This window comes from Furipterus horrens, unplaced genomic scaffold, assembly GCF_987537825.1.
Source record: "Furipterus horrens unplaced genomic scaffold, mFurHor1.1.pri manual_scaffold_9, whole genome shotgun sequence".
Lineage (NCBI taxonomy): Eukaryota > Metazoa > Chordata > Mammalia > Chiroptera > Furipteridae > Furipterus > Furipterus horrens.
In genome coordinates this window covers 76240080-76253979 of record NW_028327179.1, presented here as the reverse complement: position 1 = coordinate 76253979, position 13900 = coordinate 76240080, and the positions used below count along the sequence as shown (strand labels likewise).

Here is a 13900-nt window from a genome sequence, read left to right as displayed (position 1 = left end):
ATGTAAAAGATTACATCTTCATCATCAGAGAAGGAAAACTCTGACTCCAAAAAACCTCCGCTGCCTTGCAGCATACCTCTTCAGGGGAAAGGCTAAGGGAGTAAACCCTGACAGAAAATCCGGAGCCGGAGTCCCTAAGGCGGTTTGACATTGTAGTCAACACCGGCAACTCCTGCGGCGCACCTGAAGCCAAGCTGTATTGACTCCGTCTTTCCCTTGGACCCTTCAGCTGCGAAGAGAGGGGGGGTCTGCTGCATGGGCAACAGCAGACCCTCCATATCACCCTGCCCAGGCTCTGTAGCTTCAGCGTCATCGCAAGATGTCGATTCAACACGGGAGGAGACAGATACGATGTCACTCCCGAGTTGGACTGCACAGCCATTCTCGGCGGTGCAGATAGACTCTTAAGAAGCTACACCATCGTCTCTTGAGACGGACGGCTGCCGACGACATCTTCATCACCAAACAGTTCAACAAAAAGTGGTAATATTGTAATCAAAAAAGGATAATGCAACTATGTCACTAGGTTTTTCTGATTTTATGTAGAAACAAAAGTATGTTATTAAAAAATTATTTGCAAAGATCCTTTTATTTATGTGAATAAAACAGAGCAACTGTTGGCGAACTTTTTCTGTAAAGGAACCAGGTGGTCAATATTTTAGGCAACTACTAGGCTCTGCACTGTAGCTGGGAAGTAGTCATAAACAATACATAAATCCAGGGACCCAGGCGTGTTATAGTTAAACTTTATTTATGGATACAGAACTTCGAATTTCATAAAACTGTCACAGTACAAAACATCATTCTTCCTTTGATTTTTTTTTCCACTTAAAAATGTAAAAACCAATCTTGGCTGTGGGTCATACAGAGCCCATGGGTTCTAATTTTGCCAACTTGAGAAAGAGGAATAAAAAATTATATTTTAAAATATTTTTAAAATAGAGGAATAAATTTTGCTGACTACACACCAATATTCCAACATTTCTTGCTGGGCTATCAGCAGTACGCACAAGTGCCACAAGGCCTGTATTGGTCCCCTAGAGGTACTACTACAGAAGTAGGACAGACAGATATCCTAAATTCTGTGTTCTATGAGTGTTTGCTATACATGTCCACAATCAACTGCTTTCTGTGGAAGAAGCATGAACTCCATGAAAGACAATATAACAAATCCTCTTCAGAAAAAAAAGGAAAAAAACCCTGCCCTTTCTAAAATGAAGCTGTCCATCCACAGCAAAGATGGGAATATATCTAGGTTCTGGAATGTTTCCCAAAGTGATCACAGAAGATTTTTTTTAAAGGGATAAAAAAATAAATCTTATTATATCCCATTTTATTAACTGTAAAATTATGTTGGAGAGGGAGAAACTGACACTATTATTTCTTATATGTAGGTATTTAAAAGTGATTGAGATGAGCATAAAAAGGGTGGGGGGAGAGTGGTAATTGTGCATCTAATGTTTAACTTTTAAAATTCCAGATATTGCCTGACTGGTGTGGCTCAGTGGGTTAGGCACTGTCCCGCAAACCAGAAGCTTGCTGGTAGGATTTCCGGTCAGAGCACATGCCTAGATATGGGTTCGGTCCTGGGGCGGGGGGGCATATGAGAGGTAACTGATGGCTTTTCTCTTGAACATCAGTGTTTTTCTCCTTCTCTTTCGTTCTCCCTTCCCCTCTATCTAAAAACAAATAAAATCTTAAAAAAAAAATAGAATTTCAGGGACTGCCGACCAAGATGGAGGCCTAGACAGACACTCTGGGTCTCCCTCCACAACTAAGAAGAAATACAACTACCTCAAAACTAGAGACAACCAAAAGTTCCAGAAAATCAAGCTGCATGGAAGTTCAACAAACAAAGATATAAAGAAAAAATACTCATCCAGACAGGTAGGAGGGGCGGAGGTGGGTGGAGAGGACGCAGTGTAGTGGCAGCAGCGGTGGTGGTGGTGGTGGTGGCGGCCGTGGCGGCAGCTGCAGCGGCGGCAGGCATGCAAGCAGAAAGTGCAGTCACACGTTTTAAAAAGTGGGAAAGGACACCTGGGGAGCATTCCCAGCTCCTGACCAGATCGTGCAGCTCACAGTCCCAGCGCCGGGGAAAATCAAGCCTCATTGCTTCTGACTGTGCAAACCAGTGAGGGTTGGAGCGGAGGAGGAAACCGCCAGTCTCTCAGCAGGGTTCGCTTGTTTAAAGGGTCCTAGAATGCACACAGACCCACCTACTGTGGGAACTATGGCCAGGGCAACAGCTAGAGAGGCACCAGTCCCATACAAAAGTGGGAGAAGTGCCTGGAAAAGGGGCAAGGGCTGAACAAACGGCATTGTTCCCTCTGTGACCCCCTCCCCGACATATAGCACCACAACGTGATGAAACGGGTCGCCCTGTACTGACAAATACCTAAAGCTCTGCCCCTTAAATGTAACAGGAGTGACAGCTCTACCTAAGACACAGAGGCAAACAAACACACGAGCCCCAAAGGGGAAAGAGATCAAGGTTCCAGTGGGAGAACTAAGCGATGAGGAGATAGCCAACCTAACAGATGCAGAGTTCAAAACACCGGTGATAAAGATGCTCACAGGCCTGACAGATATGCTTGAGTAAGGCAAATGCATGAGAGAAGAAGTGAAGGCTATGCTAAGTGAAATGAAGGAAAATCCACACAAAACCAATGGTGAAGGGAAGGAAACCAGGATTCAGATCAATGATTTGGAATATAAGGAAGAAAAGAAATCAACCAGTACAGAATGAGGAAACAAGAATTGAAAAAAAATGAGGAGAGGCTTAGGAACCTCTGGGACAACTTTAAATGTGCCAACATCCAAATCATAGGGGTGCCAGAAGGAGAAGAGGAAGAGCACAAAATTAAAAAATTATGTGAAAAAATATTGAAGAAAAACTTCCCAAATTTGGTGAAGGAAAGAGACATACAAGTCCTAGAAGCACAGAGAGTCTCAAACAAGCTAGACCCAAAGAGGACCAAGATATATCATGATTAAAATGCCAAAGGTTCAAGATAAAGAGAAAATCTTAAAAGCAGCAAGAGAAAAGCAGAGAGTTACCTACAAAAGGGTACCTAAAAGACTGTCAGCTGATTTTTCAAAAGAAACTTTGATGGCAAGAAGGGACTGGCAAGAAGTATTCAATGTGATGAAAAGCAAGGACCTACAACCGAGATTACTCTATCCAGCCAAGTTATCATTTAGAATTGAAGGGCAGATGAAGTGCTTCCCAGACAAGGTAGAGCTAAAAGAGTTCATTATCACCAAGCCATTATTATATAAAATGTTAAAGGGACTTATTTAAGAAAAAGGAGATCAAAACTATGAACACTAAAATCACAACAAACACAACTATCAACAACTGAATCTAAGAAATAAAAACAAAATGCAACTAAGCAAAAAGACAGAATAGGGACAGAATCATAGGTATAGGGGTGATCTGGAGGGTTATTAGCTGGGAGCAGGAAGGAGGAGAAACTGGGAAATGGTGCAGGGATTAAGAAGCATAATTAGTTGAAGTTAAGAATAATATAGGAAAGGATGAAGCCCAGAACTTATATGCAAGACCCATGGATATGAACTAAAGGGGGTGGGATTGCTGGGGAAAAGGGAGTACTGAGAAGAGGGGAGCAAAGGGGAAAATGATTGGGACTACTGTAACATCATAATCAATAAAATATACATAAAAACTAAAATTCCAAATATTTATCTTTACAAAAGCTTTTTCTTAATTAAAAGAAAAAACTATCACTCTAGTAAATGCAGGCTGCTCAAGTACCCTGCCTCACCCAGATGGTACCTACTACCATAGAGCTTGCCAGATGGATAAATTCTGAGATTACAGAATGAATGAAAAGGGATGAAGAGAAGGTTGCATTCATTTGAAAGAATCTGACCATCAGTATGATATCTGAGTTTCTTTCATTTTGTTATAAATTAATACAATTTGGTGTTAACACTAAATGCTTAAAAGAAAAAAATCTAATTATTAACTTGAGAAAGTATTTGAGTATTAGATGACTGATACTAAATCCTAGAAAATTGTTTTTTTTTAAATCTGCCATTTTAGCACATCATGTGCCTCTGAAAAGTATGAGTACTTAACAACTAGAAAAATATTCTAGATTTTTAAATGACCAAACTAACCTTACAATTTGACCAGAAGAAAAAGGGAGCAAAAAACAAAGTCTTTCTTTTTTTTCCCTTAAATTTGGGATGGGAAAGAGGAGAAAAAGGAGATCTGTGTGAATTCTATAATGCCAAGAGTAACTACTTTTTTAAAAAAGTATCACTGAGGAAGATATTAAGTGGACTTCAAAAAAGTGAGGCTGCAGTGTAAAGACCAAACCTTTTAGATAGGGGCTCAACAGAACCAATACATAAATCTTTTAGAATAAAATGTTAATGTCCTATTGAAAACCTTGGGAAAAGAGGGATACAGATGATCTATGCCTGGATTTTTAAGTTATCTAAACTAGTATCACCTGGCTTTTCTTATTTTCTTAATAGCATCATATTGAAATTATATTTTTAAAAAGGTTTGAATGTCCAAATAGGGCTAAGAAACAGAAACAGGATTAAAAGTATACAATGAAAAAAATCAGAAATGAGCCAGAAAGTGGTTTTAACCCCATTCCCCACCCCAACCCCCCACACCCAGAATGTTAACCAATGTCTGATATGAAACCCACTGGGATTGTACTGGGTAGATTCAGCTTTCCTCTAGTCTACCATAAATCGCTGTGTGTATGTGTTATTTGCTGTTGAGTCAGTTCCAATGCCTGGAGACCGACCCTATGAGTCAGTGATGTCCACGATGTCTTTCCACATTGGCTCTTGTAGATTCATGCCTATGGCTTCTTTTATGAAGTCAATCCATCTTATACTTGATCTTCCTTTTTTTTGTCATTTCCAAAGGACCCTGCCTTCTCGTTGTCTACCCCAAGCTTCAGTTCTGCCATTTTGGCCCCCAACAATGTTTCAGGCTTAATTTACTCTGGGACCCACCTGTTCATCTTTCTGGTGGCCCAGAGTACCCACAGAACTCCTACAAGACCGTATTTCAAATGAATCCATTTTTTTCTCCTATCAGCCTGTTCACTGTCCAACTTCGAAACTCCTACATAGTAGCTGAGAAACGGGGGCTGATCTTAGCTATGCCCCCTCCTTTTTTTTTTGTTCTCCTGGCAGTGAATAGAGTAACAATTTAGAAACCTTATATCTGACCTACAGAAGCTAGATACAACTCCATCCTTTTAAGAATTTAAAAAAAAAAAAAAAAAGACCCAATATAATTACAATACCAACATGTACCTCCAGGTAAAAACGAATTAGTGAAGGTGCCCTGCTAAATCATGCAAACGCTCTGCTTAGAGCAACTGTGCCACATGCACCAGTGTCTTAGTGGAGACAGAGGTAACTGTTACACAAAAATATTCACAGCCAAGCTTTTCTAAAAGAAAGAGTTGAGTCAAATTGCTAGCCAGAAAATCACGAGGTCCTGGGGCGAGCAGTCTGAGCTACCAGCAGCAGTGCCAGGTAAAAAAGACATGGCCATGGTCCTGCAGTTGCTGGGGCTTTTTATGTTGCCAGTTTGGAGAAGAAAGATGTAAGTCATCTTGAAAGAACATACACTGGCTACTACAGATAAAGGGGTGGAAGAAGGTCTGGTGGAGATGGTTCTAGGAGAGGTACAGAGTCCCTAAGGAAGAAGTGTTTGGTCTTTAGGGTTGTTTGTGAGCAACAGTCAGAAAGGTCACCTGTAAGCAAGAAGAGGCACCTGATGGTGAGCTACTGGGCTAGTCTCTCTAGATAATTGGGGAAAGAGCCACCTGGCAGTTAACTCAAACTATCACCACACAGTCATGGATGAGCAGTCTTCTGTTGCTTTTGTCTTGCAGTTAGTTAACTGATCAACTTCTCTTATCCCTTCCTTCCCCCCACCAGCCTGCTGTAATTCAATTTAGGACACCTAGGAATTTTGTTCTTGTCATAACCAAACATGACAGACCACACTCACTACATTTTGGGAGCAAAAGTATTTCAACCTTGTTTATCTCAACATCCAAGAATTCCATAATTACAGTGAATTAGTTAGAGACCTAAAGTTCTTACTTCTTCAGAAATTTGAGATACCAGATTTCTGAAATACTTCAGTTGATCAAGGAGCACTTAACTGGGTATATCCTTCTAGTGATTAAAAACTAAATGGACGCATGCTCTGCTTCCCCTCCATAATCTAATACAGCTAAGCAACTTCTTCCTGACAAAGTTATTTTCTTTTTCCAAGATGATGCAAGGAAGGAAGCACCATGAGCAGGTGGGGTTGTTCTTCACTGAATTTTCTTTAGTGAAGACAGATTTGTTTCACCCTGATAGTCTCTCCTTCAATACCCAATATGCCACAATGACACTCTTTTTGTGCTGGCAGCCAGAGTTCAGGTTTACTCTGACACAGATTTGGTGCTTAACCTTGATTGTCACCACTATATCCTAAAACTACTCAAGGGGACAGGAGGGGGCTTGTATGTATACTTATAAACAGCTAGCTGGCCTTAATGAGGGTTAGGGGGATATAAAGATAAAAATAAAATGATCAAGCCATGCCCAATGTCAAAGTAACATTAAGTATTTCAGGGGACTGTAATTACAAATGGAATGCACTAAAGTACAAAGAAGCTAGAGATAAAGCTTCTGAACTAGATCATCAACCCCGTAAATGACTGGAAATGGATAGGATGAAAATAATATGGACCAAACTGGAATGCATTATAGCCTACAATATAGCTAAATTGCATTTTAAAACAGTCATCACTACAATATAAGGACGCCTTATATTAAAGTTTATTATAAACAAATACTCTACATAGTAAAAGGTCTGAAGAAATGTTGTCTTATAATTTTATTTCATTGCTTCTATGCTTCCTAATAACCTTTTATCACAACAAAGAAGGGCCTGTGGTTCACTATTTTATTGATTCTAAAATGCACATTACTTCCCTCACTTAACAAGTCTTAAGTCAGGACTAGGCTTACATTTTTTTCTTTGTGGTATATAAAATATGTTGTACCTCACAAACATCTTAGATTCAATGAAACATCAAATCTGGTTTTTTTGAAGCCCTAACTGCAATGTCAGCCACAGCATGAACACCCCAATTACCTGTGGGCTTTTTCCATGCATATTCCTCAGCCCAGAATCCCTGGGAGTAAGGATTAAAACTCCTGCCTGGTTTCAGAGCTCTGCAGCTGATTCTCATTCAAGCGCAGATCTGAGAACTTCAGATCTACACTAATCCAAACACAGAAGAGAAATTTAGAGAAATTAAAAAAAAAATAGTGAGGCAGATCTAGGCCAAAAAAGGCCAAATGTAAAATTCATACAATGAGAATTTTCATTCTTTCCTTTACAATGAATAGAAATCAGCCTGACTCTGGGTCAGGTCCCCTCTGGTGGGGGAGGAGGGAGAGGCGGCAATTGAATAAATCTGAAGAGAAGATGCTGAGAAAACTCCTGTTTGCAATGATTACAACAGTGTTAGATAAAAATTACCCAGATTTTTGCTTGCAGTGTTTCTTCATCTGCCAAAGCAGAATTTTGCTTAAAAAGTTATAATCCAGTTAAAGAAATGAAATGGTGATAGATTTCTGTAACCAAGAGCACAAAACATCCCCAAAACAGAAAACAAGACAAAATGACATTTAGTTCTGCCTGCTCCTTTAGAGTTCTATAACTGTCAAACAGTTGTAATATCAACTAATTTAATCTTACACTATGCCATCCATCTAGAAGGATGAAGAAAAATGAAGGATAGAGATAAATAGACATTATTGACAACACGGGCAAAAATAAACCTAAATACATTTTTACTATAAGTTGAACATAAGTAGGGTAAAGAAATATCCAGTTAATTGCCACAAAAAAAGAGAACAAAGAGAAAGAGGCACAAATTTACATACAGTATAACTATCTTCATCTCATATAACTATTATACTAGATGAGAAATTGTAGGTTCCTATTCTGAATGAATGTTTAAGAATTCCCCTACAAATACACTGTACTTTACTGCCTTTAAGTAGTTTGCAGAACTACAACAGCAGACATAATTCTGTCAGTCGGACCTTCTATCTGAACAAATGTAGGAGCAGAGTGGTTCCATCTGTCCAAAAAACCTGGACAGCTGACCAATTCTACAAAAAAACAAAAACAAAACCAAAAAAAAACCCAAACAAACAACAACAAACCTGAATGCAAGTTGGCAGCCATTTGTAAAGAATGGATAGTGAGAAGCTTCTAGTGTAAAGTTTCCTGAACCAAAATTAATTTTTATCAACCACAGGTTCTTCAAAACTGCATATGATGGTATCAACAGGTAGTACACCTGATACCAGGATACTACCTTTACAAGACTTACAGAATTTAGGATGAAAATCCAGGAACTGACTCATTGCTGTAGATATCCATATAACTTTTTCTCACTAGCACACAAAAACTCATCAGGGTTCATCAATGGATGAATGGTTAACCAAAACGAGGCATATATCCATAGTGGAATATTATTCAGTTGTAAAAAGGAATGAAGTCCTCATATAGGCCACACATGGATAAACCCGTAAAACATAATGCTAAGTGAAATAAGCCAGACACAAATGATCACATATTGTATGGCTCCATTTACATGAATGTCCAGAGTAGGTAAATCCCTAAAGCAGAAAGCAGACTGGTGGTTGCCAGCAGTAAGAGGAAGCGGGGACATAACTTCTTAATGGGCATAGGTTTGCTTCTGAGGTGATGAAAATGTTCTAGAATCAAACAGAAGTGATAATTGTGCAACTCTGTGAATGCATTGTCACTGAATTGTACACTTTTAAATGGCAAATTTTTATATGAATTAAATTTAACTTAAAAAAAGGAAATTGTAAAAGAAAAAAAACAGTAAAACTAGAAAAACCATGAACAGGTGAAAAAATTAGGTTAGAAATAAGAAAAATGTAAGTAATGAAAGAACAGTTTCAACTAAGAATACTGATGGAGTAGCTGTGCAAATTCAGAGGACCGGAACACTTAATTACCTCCTCCAAAAGAAAGTCAGCTGACTATATTTTAGGAGCTGAATAAAAATCATAAAGCCTTTTATTTATTTATTTTTCTTTTATTTATTCCAGAGAGAGGGGATTGAGGGCGAGAAACATTGAAGTGAGAGAGACACATCAATCAGCTGCCTCTTACAGGAGCCCTAACTGGGGACGGAACCGCAGTCCAGGCACATGCCCAGACTGGAATGGAACCGTGACTTTTTATTTCTGGGACGATGCCCCACCAACTGACCCACACCAGCCAGGGCAATCATAAAACCTTTTAAAGTTTTAAGATCTTGGGAATTTTGTCTAATCTCCCCAATCAGATTAAGAGAACAAGGCATTGCATGATATTAAATAATTTGATCAATGCCATTCATGACGTAACAACATGCAGAAGTGTTATTTAAAATCCAGATTATCTGATCCCAAAGACAAGAATCCTTCAGGACGAAGTTCAAGACAATTTTTTTTTAGACAAATTTTTGCTATTGTATTAAGCTCTGAGCTAGATGGATTTTTGTGAGATCTAAGATCAAAATCTTTTGCCTCTTGGGTCTTGCACCTTTCAGCTTCAGGAAGTAAGTATAAAATGAAAAGAGAGAGACTCAGACAAAGTAAAGGAGCTTTGTGAGGGCCCAGGCTGCCTTATTCATAGCCTCCAGAGTACCTATAATAATTACTGATATACAGTAGTCACTCTCACACTTTTAAATGAATACAAAAATTTTTAAATACCAAGACTCACCATTTAGGACCTAATATGTGCTAAAAATATAAGACTTTTATGACCCTCAAGAGTGAACACTTTTTTTTTTTTTTTTTTTTTTGCCATTTAACAGTACCTTAGCCCAATTGTGTTTTCCTTTTTAATGTATTTTCATTAATTATGAAGAGATTAACTAGTTGACAATGCTTAAGGCAGCAATCCATACTAAAATTCTGTAATACAACCATCCACTGAGTTTATTTTTAAAAGTCACTTTAACCCAGTGGTGCTTCATTCTTAATTTAACTCCCTTTTATTTATTTTAAATTTTTATTTATTGATTTTAGAGAGAAGAAGGAAGAGAGAGAGAGAGAAAGAAATATCAATTTGTTGTTTCACTCATTCATGCACTTATTGGTTGGTTCTTGCATGTGCTCCAACCAGGAATTGAACCTGCAACCTTGGAATATCAGGACGACAGTCTAACCAACTGAGCTACCTGGCCAGGGCCAATTTAACTTCCTTTTAAACAGGAGCCCCCCTACATTGGGGGTTTGGAGGGAACCTGGCCTGTGTCTTTTTACAAAGTTTACATAGTAACAGATGAATACTAGAATTAATGGAGTGATCACATTCTAAGTCATAAAAATGTCAAGTCACCATATTTACAGCTAAAACTAATATACCCAATATAAGTAAGATTGTATACCAACTACACTTTAAAAAATAAAAAAACGCATTTGTGGATGATTCTGGAAGGTCCTCAGGTTAAGAATCACTGCATTGAACTTTCTTATTTCTTACTATCAAGAAATGCTAGTCTTTAATGTGCTAAGAAAACATTAAATTGTTGAATGGCTGAAGTTATTAACTGTTATTTTCCAAGTTAAATGGAAATCCCTTGGTACTTTGCAATACCCTGTGTGAATAGTCACATGCCACTTAATGATGGGAACATGTGCTGAGAAATATGTCATTATGTGGTTTTGTTCTTGTGCCAACATCATAAGAGTGCACTTATACAAACCTAGATGGTCTAGCCTACTGGATACCTCGGTTATGTTCTATATAGCTTTACCCCTAAGCTAAAAGCTACACAGCATGTTACTGCACAAACCAACAAATGAAGCACAAGAGAAAATGATGCAATCAAGGAAGAGGTGAGCCCTGGTCAGGTAGCTCAGTTCGTTAGAGCATCGCATAATAGGCCAGGGATGCAGGTTCAATCTCCAGTTAGGGCACATACAAGAAGCAACCAGTGAATGCATAAATAAGTGGAACAACATATTGATATTTCTCTCTCTCTCCCTTTCTCTCTCTAAAAATCAGTAAATTAAAAAGAGATGAGGTGAACATGAGAAACACAGAGCTACTGCAAGTGTAGTATGATATAATGTTTAACAGCAAACCTTTCTTTTTATTAGAGTATATTCTAAAATATTGATAAAAAGTATAGGATAGTAAATACATAAACCAGTAACACAGTCACTTATTATCATTATCAAGTACAATATTATGTACTGTACATACAATTGACTCTTGAACAGGGGTTTGAACTGTGCGGGTCCTCTTATATGTGGTTTTTTGTTTGTTTTTTGTTCGTTTGTTTTGATAAATACAGTTAGCCCTTCACATCTGGATATTCAACCAACTGTGGATTAAAATAGTGTATTTGATTCACAGTTGGGAATCTGCGGTTGGGAATATGAAAATACTGTTTTTGATCCGTGGTTGGTGAAATCTACGGTGGAAAAGCTGACTGTGGAAGTCAAGATTTACACCTGAATTTTCAATTGCGCAAGAATCGGAGCGCCTAACCCTGGTTGTTCAAGGGTCAAGTGTATGCACTTTACTCTTTTAGGACTGGCAGCACAGGCCTGTTTATACCAGTATCACCTCAAACATGTGAGTATGATGTTACCAAGAGATAGGAAAATTTTCAGCTCCATTATACTCTTCTGGGACATGGGTCCATAGTTAACCGATGTGTCATTATGCTATTACACAGCGCATTACTGTAACAGCCATTTTTCCCCAAACTTGGAAAAACTGATAGAATATCACTAATTCCCCCCCCCCCCCCGCAAGGTGTTTAAGGGATATGGGACCTACGGTCAGCATCAACCTCTAAGGGAGTTCATATTTTCTCTGTAAAATTGAGAAAAATAGATAAAAGGACCTAGTCTTTGGGTTGTGAGAAACAAATGTGCCTATGAAAACCACTTGGCACAGTGCCTAGTAAGCAATCTAATAGTATCTAATATTGTATCCATATTTTTTTTAATAAGTAAAAAAGAAACGAAGAAAAGCTTCTGTCCACTAAACAGTGGTTCCATATTACACGAAAAAAAAAAATTAAGGTAGAGTATAAATTCACACTCACACACACAAAAATCACAGTGGGATATTTCAATATCAAACCGTCAATCCAACCCTGATACTGTTTAGATCCAAGGTCACTCATCCTCACACATGGCAGAAACAGTGGGGATAGGCAACAAACGGGATGAAAGAAAATGAACAAACAGCACATTCATCAATGACACCCACCAACAATGGGCTGGATACTTTTTAAAAATAAAAGTACGTCCAGTTTAAAAGACATTAAAACTTTAGTACAAGTGAGCCAAGACGGGCCTCCACAGAGCTCCAGTGCAGCATCAACTCCATCCCTGCATCTTCGGAGCACTTGGCCCATATTTTAGACTCCGAGCTGATGCCCCCTCCTCCAGTGCGCAGCGCAGGTGGTAGCCCCAGCGCTGAGCCCAAGAGCCAGGTGCAGGCGCAACCCCGCCCTCCACAGCGCCAGGAGAGGGCACCTGGGACGAATGAAAGCTTCAGCGAGGCGGCCCGGACCCCCAACCAACCGCACCCTATTAGCCCTAGTCCTACCATTGCCTTTCCCACGGCAGGACGCGCTAGGAGAACCTGGGCACGCCCCGCGGCCGCCCCCGGTGGCGGGGTGAGCTGAGGATGAAGGTGAAGGTAGGTTCCCGGCTCCCCTGAGCCTCCCTCCAATCTCCCCGCCCTGGGCCGCTGCTCCATCTGCTTCCCCGACCGTCTCACCGGCCTCCCGCCCGCCTCTCCGCCAAGCTCGCCCGGCTTCCGGCCTCTGCTCAGTCAGTCTTGCCCGAGGCCGACGGGAGCAGCTGCCGCCGCCTCCCGTTCACTCCTCCGCTTCCTCCCGAGCTCCTCCGCCTCTGCGAGTGGCTAGGAGGAAGCCGACTCGCCGCTGGGCCTCCTCCCCCGCTTCCCTAAAGCGACCAATGCGTCCCCGCCACAGGGGGCCGCGGGCGCCCCCTGACGGTGGAGGACCGAGTGAGCACAAAACAGGCCGGAGTGAAGGGCCTAAGAGCCAAGGAACTTGTCTGCTGTTGGTCGGTAGCCCAGGTCCCGGCGCTGCGCAGTGTAGGTTTGCCACGTGGGAGCCACAGAGGCGCGGGGTTGCACCACAGGCGAGGGCAGAAGGTGTCACGCCCTCTTCTCCTCGCCCCGTTCACACGCACTTTCATATCCTGACTTTCCAGCAGAAATTTTAAAACAACCAGCTCCATTCTAGAGGTCTATTGGTTAGATGTATGAGATGGCTATATTAACCTAGCACATTAGTCAACACCTTTTGACTCCTTAAGAGCTAGCTAAACCTATTGTGAAAATATCACCTGGCCGCAGCACAAGAACGCTGGTAACCTTAACTGTTGCACTCAAGAAGAAAATAGTGCTTGTCTTTTGCACGTTATTTTGTTTAAATTATTTAGCAGTACAACATTTGGAAATGTTTTTCTCCTCTACACACATTCTTTCCATGATTGTATTGATAAATAGGTAATCTATCCAAATAGGTAATCTGCCCTGTATAAAATCTGACCCTAAAATAAAAAATTGTTTCATAATTCATATCCATATTGCAGAAAATTAACTATCATTATTAACTATTATTAAGTAGACTAACAGAACAATGCATGGTGGTAGAAATTAAGTTGCATTAAAGAAATAATAGGGTTTGACCATAGTAAGTACTGTAAAACCCTTAGCTTTTCTCCTGGAAATATAAAACACAGAACCTAAAGAATAGCTTTGCATTTTGGAGTTTGTGTTCCATGGTACCCGGAAGAA

General features: G+C 40.0%; 1 protein-coding gene across 3 annotated transcripts in view; it reads right to left on the bottom strand.

The window, feature by feature from the left end:
* FAM3C (FAM3 metabolism regulating signaling molecule C) overlaps window positions 1-13042 on the bottom strand; it is a 57641-nt gene extending 44599 nt beyond the window's left edge. The window contains exon 1 of one of the 3 annotated variants that reach the window (XM_090287431.1): window positions 12851-13042. The gene's annotated coding sequence lies outside the window, so the exon portion shown is untranslated. Of the gene's footprint in view, window positions 1-12676; window positions 12810-12850 lie in introns of those variants that run through there. The other 2 variants (XM_090287433.1, XM_090287432.1) reach the window with 2 other exon arrangements.
* Window positions 13043-13900: the final 858 nt, after the last annotated feature.